The sequence below is a fragment of the Eriocheir sinensis genome, chromosome 53 (assembly GCF_024679095.1).
Source record: "Eriocheir sinensis breed Jianghai 21 chromosome 53, ASM2467909v1, whole genome shotgun sequence".
Lineage (NCBI taxonomy): Eukaryota > Metazoa > Arthropoda > Malacostraca > Decapoda > Varunidae > Eriocheir > Eriocheir sinensis.
Genome location: NC_066561.1, coordinates 5,533,189 through 5,541,420, shown reverse-complemented (window position 1 = coordinate 5,541,420; position 8,232 = coordinate 5,533,189). Strand labels below are relative to the sequence as shown.

Genomic DNA, 8,232 nt, shown 5'->3' with positions numbered 1-8,232 from the left:
ATGTTCTGTTCCATCGTTATAAAACACTTAAGTTACACAGCATTTATCGGCATTTTCTTACAATAATCATCCTTTTTTTTTCTTCTTTGATAATGTCACTACAAACCTAACTCTAAACCTTCTTCATTCACATACAAAAGTTTTATTTTTTCTCATAAATCATATACAAATGGGTATTTTTTTTTAACATTTTTTGGGGTTGGTTTATTTTTAGGGGGACAAGTTGTGGGTTTTTACAAATTTACCTAACAAAAATAAAAAATAAAGAATCACATATACATTAGTTTCTTCTCTTTCGTGTATTCTTTTTTTTTCTTTTTTTTTATTTCAGGTGAGGAAAAAATTACCTGGTATATAAATTTATGTTGTTGTTGTTGTTTTCCCCTTTCAATGAAGTGAGGACGAACGCTGAATGTGTTGAAGAAATGAATATGAAAAAACGAAAAAAAGACATGTATAGTACAGGTATTAGACAGACAGATCACTAGGTAGGCAGGAAGTCCAATATGAATACAGCTTATACAAAAAACAAAAAACAAAAAAAAAATCTATATAAAAAAAACACCTTCACTAACACACAAACAAAATGTATGTATGCAAATCCGCTCACATTATCCATTTCCAAGAATACAAAGCAGCGATAGTTTATGATTTCCACCTCTATGCATTTCCGAGACCTAGAGTGTATGGTGGGAGCAATAGTAGTAGAAGTAGTAGTAGTAGTAGAAATGGTAGCAGTAGTAGTAGAGGCAATAGTATCTTCAGTAGTCGCCAATTCACATAGTAGTAGTAGTTGTAGTATTAGTATCTTTCCTCTTCAGTAATCATCATATTTCACACATAATTCACATAGTAGAAGTGATAGGCATTGTAGTAGTAGTAGTAGTAGTAGTAGTAGTAGAGGTGGTAGTGGTAACAGTAGTAACATTAGTATCTCCAATATCCCTTTCTTCAGTAATCGCTTTCTCCACGCACCCCTATAGGTAGTAAGGACTGAAATCACTGTACGAAGCACCTAGTAGAGAGGGAGGGAGGGCAGCACACTAGGCATTATAAACAGTCTTAACACATGGTAGCATTAGACGCCACTCCCTCGTGTAACCCTATTTTCCATATTAACGAAGAATCAACCGTCTTCACTTATCATTACTCTACCGGATAAAACAGTAGAGTAGGTGTGTTTGTGTACGTGTGTGTGTATGTGTGTATGTACGTATGCTTGTATCTCCCTCACGTAACATCATTTTCCGTGTCAGTGAAGTAGCAAACATCATTATCATTACTATTTAAAAAAGCAGAGTATGTATATATATATGTACAAATGTATGTCTGTGTCTGTGTACATGTGTGGCTGTATCTATGTATATGTGTGTGTGTTCGTATGTATGTAACTCTATACAGAATGCTAGCTAACATGAAACAGGCAGGGGACTGGACGTTAAACTTGGCTTACACACCTTTTTATTATTATTATTATTATTATTATTATTATTATTTACTCAGCAATTCCTTCTCATATGCACAAAGCTCGGTAACGACTCACTAACCGACTGCAGGGCGCCAAGTTATGCAGTGCGGCAGCTTCCAAAAAATAGTGCATGATGTGAGTTGAGAAAATATAGTCTCATTATCATCGGCGTTACTATTAAGGTTAACGGTGATCCTGGCTACTGGACGCTGCCTAAACTCCCGCCCCACCGAGACCAGCTGGGGTGAGGCTGCGGCGTAGGGCTGATAAGCGTGTGGCAGGTGTAGGGGCCGAGGCAGCGGACGTAAGGTTGATGCGGGTAATGGAGAGATTGTGAGGTCGGACTTGTCGATCTTCGCATAACACACACAAAAATGGACTTCCTTTGTAATCTCCTCTCATACGTAGACCAAACTTGACCTAATGAAGCCTTAACTCTGCTCTATTTTCCCTCGCCAACATTAATAGATACAAACTTGACCTTCTAGACATGAGAAATAGATATAACCAAACATTCTTGACATGAAAAAAACACAAATGTAAACTCTAGACATGAAAAAGACAAACCTGATGTTTTCGATATGAAAAAGAGATATGACCAAACATTCTTGACATGAAAAAAACACAAATCTAAATTCTTGACATGAAAAAAGACTCAAGACAAAACTAACCTTAAAAAGACAATAAGACAAAAAAAAAACACACACCTTAACTTTTACACACAAAAAAATAATAAAATAAATAAATAAATAAATAAATAAATAAATAGATAAAATAACTCCCTCTTACCGACCTTTATGAACACAAAATCAACCTTCTCAAGTTGATCCTAACACAAACTCATCTATTCACACACATCACAAAATAATTAGAGAGCCCTTTATTATCTTACGCCAAGCTTACTTCCTATCTCCTTATCTTCCTGCACTCTATCTTATCTTTCACACCCACGGACTTCAAATTTCTTACCTCCTTGCAATGCTATCTTACACACAAACTGACTTCATATCTCTTATCTTCTTACAATCACTTCTATCTTACATCTTTCTCTTTCTCCTAATCTTCTTGCAATATCTTTATCTTATACACAAACTGACTTCATCTCTCTTATCTTCTTACAATCACTTCTATCTTACATATTTCTCTTTCTCCTAATCTTCTTGCAATATCTTTATCTTACACACAAACTGACTTCATCTCTCTTCTTACAATCACTTCAATCTTACAGTCTCTTTCTCCTAATCTTTCAATCCCTTATCTGACCCCCAAACTGACTTCATCTCTCTTATCTTCTCACAATCACTTCTATCTTACAAACATCTTCCTTCTAATCTTCTTGCAATCTCAACTTATACATCAACTGACTTCATTATCTCTTATCCGATCTTCGTATCTCCTTGCGATCCCTCTTATCTTACGCACTACCTGACTGCATAACATAACTAGACCTTCCATTCTACCCACATCAACCATACGCCTTGTGCCTTAGCGGAGAGAGGACGAATAGGACAGACAGGCGCAACAACAGCCCCTTCCTACGCCCTTCGCCTCAAGTTCTAATTCCACAAAGCACATCGATGAGAAGGTTCAAGATACGCGTGTTACGGGTGCTGAACGCCGCTGTTAGGTTGCTCATATATCACTGTACATACACAAGCAGGACGCACACGACATTTTTACGGCAGACGCGGTTTGGTGTGTGTGTTACTCCATGACGATGCTTGTGTTTTGAATCTTTTTTTCTTTTCCATCTATTCATCTTGGTATCGTTTTTTTTTCCAGTCGATTCGCTTCTGTAACGTTTTCGATCTTGATACGAACTTCCTTTCTCTTCCCTGTTTTGAGACGTTTATATTTCGTATCTTCATTCATCTATTCTACTCCCTCCGTAACGGATATATTTTGCATCTTCCTTCGTTTGCTCTTCTTCTCCCGTGTGAAATCTCTGTATCCTTCGTAACACTTATATTTTGTATCTTCGCTCAATTATTCTCACATGTGACGTCTCTGTAATCCTCGTAACGCTTATATTTTGCATCTTCTTTCATCTATTACCCCACCATGCAATGTCTGTGATCCTTCTATCGCTTATATTTCACATCTTCTTTCATCTAATCTCCCATGAAGTCCTTTATAAACAAATTCTTAAACCCACACATTGACTGCACACATCTACATTCATCTATACTTCCGCAAAATTCCTTAATAAACCAAATCCTAAACACAGCCATAGTCAACTCAATCTCTACTTCTTCAGCGTTCTTCTCGGTAATTTACACACATGCGCACTCTTCAGCATCGTCACAGAATCCTTACAAACCAATTTCTAAGCCCAGCCAGTGACACTTTTTATCTATATACTTCTTGGGGTTTTTTTAAGTAATTTATGCACACAGTTAAAAGCATGTTGATACAGAATGCTTTGGTAGGTTTTTGAGGCATTCCTGAGAGAGTGGATGCTTTTTTTGGTGTAAATTGCAATATATACACACGGATTAGTAAGTGTCTGAGGGTGAATTTGTACTGTGTAAGTCGGACAGCGGGCAGCCTTATTTTACTTTCCTCGTTTTTCTCTCTTTTTTTCCCTTGAACTTACTAATGAAAAAAGTAATATAAAAAGTTTGACAGCAGGGAGACATTTTTCACTTCTCTCTTTTGCCTCTGAACCGCCTCCTTACTAATGAAAAAAATAATATAAAAAAGTGACAGCAAGCAGACTTTTTACACTTCTCATTTTTCTCCCTTTTTGCCCTTGAACTGCCTCCTTACTAATGAAAAAAGCAATATATAAGAAAGTTTGACAGCAGGGAGACATTTTTCCACTTCCCTCTTTGGGCTCTGAACTGCCTCCTTATGTATAAAAAGCAATAATATAAAAAGTTTGACAGCAGGCAGACTTTCTTCACTTTTCTCTTCTGCCTCTGATCTGCCTCCTTACGTATCAAAAGACAGGAAAACAATAATGGCAGACTTTTCCACTTCTCTCTTTTGCCTCTGAACTGCCTCCTTACCCATCAAAAGACAGGAAAACAATAATAGCAGACTTTCTTCACTTTTCTCTTCTGCCTGTGATCTGCCTCCTTACCCATCAAAAGACAGGAAAACAATAATGGCAGACTTTTCCACTTCTCTCTTTTGCCTCTGATCTGCCTCCTTACGTATCAAAAGACAGGAAAACAATAATGGCAGACTTTTCCACTTCTCTCTTTTGCCTCTGATCTGCCTCCTTACCCATCAAAAGACAGGAAAACAATAATAGCAGACTTTTCCACTTCTCTCTTTTGCCTGTGATCTGCCTCCTTACCCATCAAAAGACAGGAAAACAATAATAGCAGACTTTTCCACTTCTCTCTTTTGCCTCTGATCTGCCTCCTTACGTATCAAAAGCAAGGAAAACAATAATGGGAGACTTTTCCACTTCTCTCTTTTGCCTCTGATCTGCCTCCTTACCCATCAAAAGACAGGAAAACAATAATAGCAGACTTTTCCACTTCTCTCTTTTGCCTGTGATCTGCCTCCTTACCCATCAAAAGACAGGAAAACAATAATAGCAGACTTTTCCACTTCTCTCTTTTGCCTGTGATCTGCCTCCTTACGTATCAAAAGACAGGAAAACAATAATAGCAGACTTTTCCACTTCTCTCTTTTGCCACTGAACTGCCTCCTTACGTATCAAAAGACAGGAAAACAATAATAGCAGACTTTTCCACTTCTCTCTTCTGCCTCTGATCTGCCTCCTTACCCATCAAAAGACAGGAAAACAATCATGGCAGACTTTTCCACTTCTCTCTTTTGCCACTGATCTGCCTCCTTACCCATCAAAAGACAGGAAAACATTAATGGCAGACTTTTCCACTTCTCTCTTTTGCCTCTGATCTGCCTCCTTACGTATCAAAAGCAAGGAAAACAATACATAATGATAAAGAAAAACATTATTATGGCTGAGATGTGTTCTTTCGACAAGCCAAACGTCACCTTTCCGAATAACATCGAATGGCGAACGAGTAACATGCAAGTCCACCCTTATGAATCGCGCTACTAAAACACTCAACTGCGGAAGACCCTCCATTTAGCGCATTTCCATATAACGCGATCTTGAGCAGACTCCTTCACACACACACAGACACCAAGAGCAGCAAGTAGCGGGCTTTTTTTTCATTATTGGTTTTTTTGTTTTGTTTTACGTCCTTGAACTGTCTCCTTTGCTGTAAAAAAAATAAATAAATAAAAATAAATAAAAAAAATGTCCAACTAGTCCCAGATCATCCTCACCGAACTAACGCCTCCACTTTGCTTCAATTTCTTTGGTGTTTATCGTACGTCAAATAAAAGGTCTACTGTATCAACGCCTCCCCTTACCCCCAAACAACACCTCCCTTCTGCTTGAGTTTCTTTAGTGACTATCTCGCGTTAAATCGAGGGAAATTTTGGAAAGTTTCGTTTAGTCGGCGCAACATCTGTGGTCATATGCTGGTTAAATCGAGGGTCTTCTGTATGATTCCTCCCTTACAACTGGTGCTTCACGGCCCCCAAAGACATGACTCCGGGAACCTTACATGACAACTTGCATCAGAGGAACCGTTGTGCAAGTCCGAATACACAATGAGACTCCCCAACAGTGATTTCGGTAACTTGCGAAACGGTTCTCGGCTCTACAAAAACATGGCTTATAAATATACGTATCCACACATCCGACGGACATGCGGACGTTTGATATGTTGGAATAAAACGTGACTTTCCGCCTAACGTATTGTAGTATAGCTATCTTAATTCTGTCATGGCGTTTGAGTGTACAATGAGACAGCTAAATGCTCTCTCACTCTCTCTCTCTGGCAACCACAGATGGATAGTGTTTGATCCTGTTCCTGCCAACCCAACCCTTCAACACACGTCATGAGTTTACACACACACACACACACACACACATCACTCACTCAACATCAAGGAAGAAAAAAACAACACTCGCCGTTCACTCGCTCAAAAATACATAAAAAAAGAGAGATTGACACCATTTACCTCCATTCCTACACTAAATTCTGAGGCACTGGAGGGGGGAGCACACCAGGGAGGGCCACCGAGCCAGCCAACCAGCACCAAGCGACAGAGAGAAGAACGGAGACCACGGACCAGGAAGCGGCGGAGGCGGCGGCGTGGGTATACACCATCCCTGTGCGCTGCCCCCCGAAATAAGACCTGCTGGGGTAAGGACCTCGGGCAAGTCCTTCCCTGGGTACACGATTGGCGAAATGATGATGGATGGTATGTAATGACTGTTTTAAGTTAATGCTGCTGCCTAGTGCTGTAGTTTGACCTAGTCCTGTAATGGCTACTAAGATCTAAAAGTACTCTGCCTACTGTTGCCAGCTGTTGGGGTTGCTACTTTCTTATGGCGGTGTGCAGGGTTCGGTAATGTGTGTTTAAGTGTGTACTGGCTTGTGTATTGGTGGGTTTTGTGGTTGTGTTAGTGCGATGTGCCGTGCCGAGAGCGGAGACATGCGTATCTATCTCCATCGCAGCTGTTTTGGAGTCACATTATCGTCTAGCTTTCGTCATCTTCCTCATACTGGTTCTTCTGATATGCTCTCTTCATTTGGAGGAGAGACACTGATTGAGAGCCAGGTTATGCATATTCCTCTCTCCTGCAGCTTTTATGGACTCCCTGCATATCATCATCATAGCTTTCACCTTCTTCATGTTCCTCCCTGTCATACTCTTTCATATTCGGAGGGTAGACACACTGGGCCTCTCTGACAAGGTTCATACCGTGTCAAGTCATGCCTATTTTCACTGCAGCATTTTTGGACTCCCAGCAAATCATCATCATAGCTGTCACCTTCTTCATGTTGTTCCTCCCTCTCACTCTCATATTCGGAGGGTAGACACACTGGGCCTCTCTGACAAGGTTCATACCGTGTCAAGTCATGCCTATTTTCACAGCAGCTTTCTTGGACTCCCAGCAAATCATCATCATAGCTGTCACCTTCTTCATGTTGTTCCTCCCTCTCACACTCTCATATTCGGAGGGTAGACTGACAAGGTTCATATCACGTGAAGAGTCATGCGTACTTTCACTGCAGCATTTTTGGTCTCCCTGCACATCATGGTCGAAGCTTTATGTCGTAGGTTATGGGATGGCAAGACTTGGGTGTGCCGCGCCAAACAGCATCTTGAATTAGCCTTACTTTTCTTGATCTTTACCTTACTTTATCTTATCTTCTACCTGTCTCTCTCTTATCTCCATTTAGGGTTACTGTTTTGGGGGTCACAGGATGGTAAGACTTTGGGTGTGCCTTGAACTTGAACTTGCCTTTGAGTGTGTAAATGGGATGGTGAAGGTGTTTGTCTGTCATGCCTTTCACAACAGGACAGACGGATGTTCCCTTAGTAAGTAACACACCTCAGAGCAACCGACCGACAGCGCCTCCAAGTACGAACCGTGCATATCGAAATGTTCTAAGGGTTTCCTGGTCCTCTGTCTCTTTAAGTGATGTTTTTACTGTACGATTTTCTTTGTTTTTAGTAATTTGGATGATCATACTGACATATATTATTACGGCTCCAAATATTCCAGACAAATATTCTTACAATTCCAAATATTCCTGACACAAATATTCTTACTATTCCAAATATTCCTGACACAAATATTCTTACTATTCCAAATATTCCTGACACAAATATTCTTACTGTTTGGAATATTCTAGAGATGAATATTGTTACTGTTCCAAATATTCTTACAATTCCAAATATTCCTGACACAAATATTC

The 8,232-nt window shown here is 39.8% G+C and overlaps 1 long non-coding RNA gene across 1 annotated transcript; it reads left to right on the top strand.

The window, feature by feature from the left end:
- Positions 1 to 4,843: 4,843 nt before the first annotated feature.
- Positions 4,844 to 8,110, top strand: LOC126983242 (uncharacterized). Its single transcript, XR_007735716.1, has 2 exons — positions 4,844 to 7,370; positions 7,506 to 8,110. It is a non-coding gene; the product is annotated as an uncharacterized LOC126983242 (long non-coding RNA).
- Positions 8,111 to 8,232: the final 122 nt, after the last annotated feature.